This window comes from Ursus maritimus, unplaced genomic scaffold (assembly GCF_017311325.1).
Source record: "Ursus maritimus isolate PB19 unplaced genomic scaffold, ASM1731132v1 scaffold_27, whole genome shotgun sequence".
Classification (NCBI taxonomy): domain Eukaryota; kingdom Metazoa; phylum Chordata; class Mammalia; order Carnivora; family Ursidae; genus Ursus; species Ursus maritimus.
In genome coordinates this window covers 26,211,510-26,213,152 of record NW_024425230.1, presented here as the reverse complement: position 1 = coordinate 26,213,152, position 1,643 = coordinate 26,211,510, and positions in this window count along the sequence as shown.

Here is a 1,643-nt window from a genome sequence, read left to right as displayed (position 1 = left end):
AATAAATAAATAAAATCTTTTTAAAAATATATATATTTTTCCAAAGGTTCAAAGCAAAAAAATGTGTGTGTGCATATATATATATATGCACATTTTTTATAATGTAAAATGGGACTGTCATTTCAGAATTATATATATTTGATTTGAAGTGAAATGGGGTCTCCAAAGAGTGTCTTGGACCTACCACGGTCTTAAAAACGCCAGCCCCACCTGCTCCACAGAACACGCCTGCTCAGGGCCCGTGGGCTCCTGAGCACCACGGAGGAAAGGGAAACCACCCCTCAGACCAGCGGGCCTCCCTGTCCACCACCTCTCAGTCTTGGTGTCAAGAACAAGTCAGCTTCTCCATCGATCATCTGGCCTCAGCCGTGACTAGGTCCGAGTCCCAGACAAACTGAGAATCTGCAGTGGCAGGGCGTGTGCTCGTGAGGCCCAAAGGAGGGACGGCCACGTAGAAGTCAGTTTAGGGCCTGCTGTGAAGATCGGGGTCAAAGACCATATGTTAAGAACCCTGTTCTACAGCTTCTTGGAGGCCAGATGCAGGCCTGGCGCACCGGACGGCCTGCACAGCGGCCCCGGGGTCCCCCCCGACAGCCGGGAGCACGGAACCCGACCACGGCAGGTCCACGATGATGCATCAGGCACTTCAAATACCCCTCATTTCCTTTCATCTCGTCCCAAGCACGGCGGTGCGACTGTGCCTGTGTGTGTCCCCACTGCAGAGACGGGAAACAGACCCAGGACTGGAAAAGGCCTGGCCTGCCCCAGACCAAGCAGGACGCAGTGGCAGGGCCTCCCCACGCGCACATGGCCCTGGGGCTTTGCTCCTGCCAGTCCCCCCGTCCGGGGTGCCTTTCCCTGCTATGCAAATTCTGTACCTACCTTCCAAATGCACCGAATCAAAATTACTAGCTATTTCGCCATATATTCAAACTTCAAAATACAAAAGAAACTCCAGACTCCAAATGGGCCCTTGCTGGGTGTCCTCACACCCTGACCCCTCCTCTGGGGGCCTCCCCCAGCTCTGCTCCCCTAGTTGCTTGGCCTGCGTCAGCACCTCTTACGCTCCTTTTGGGGACCCCTTTGCCCAAACTGGGTACTGCCGGAACTCTGCCGCTAGCACAGCCCCTGTCCACGTGGTCAGTTGAAATGCCCCCACCTCCCAGACGGCCTCGCAGGGGAGCTGCACAGGGGGAGGAACCTGAGGGCTGGGGGCCCAGGGAGGGGAGCCCTGAAGGCAGGTGGGCTGCTGTCCTGGGCACAGTGCCAGGCTGAGAAACAGGACAGGGAATGGAAAGGACCCAGGGCCCCTGCAGCTGTGGCCCCACTGCCTGCCCTGGGGTCCAGGCCCCACCGGCTCCCTGGGCCGTGGGGCTCCCCCTAACTCCTCTGCAGGCCTCACATGCCTGGCACCCAGCCCCCTACCCACCGTCTGCCCTCCATGCCCTCCACCGTCCGGCCTCAGCCTGTCCAAGCCCTGGCCCCCAGGGCTGGGAGGGTGGCCAGCACCTCAGGTGACCTCCCTCGAGGGAAGGCAGCCACAAGGTGTGGAGATTTGCCTGCCCATTTGGTAGGGAAATGAGGCCTTCTGGAAGCCAGAGTCTGCAAATCCGGGCCGAGAGGGTCCATGGGGGGGGGGGGAG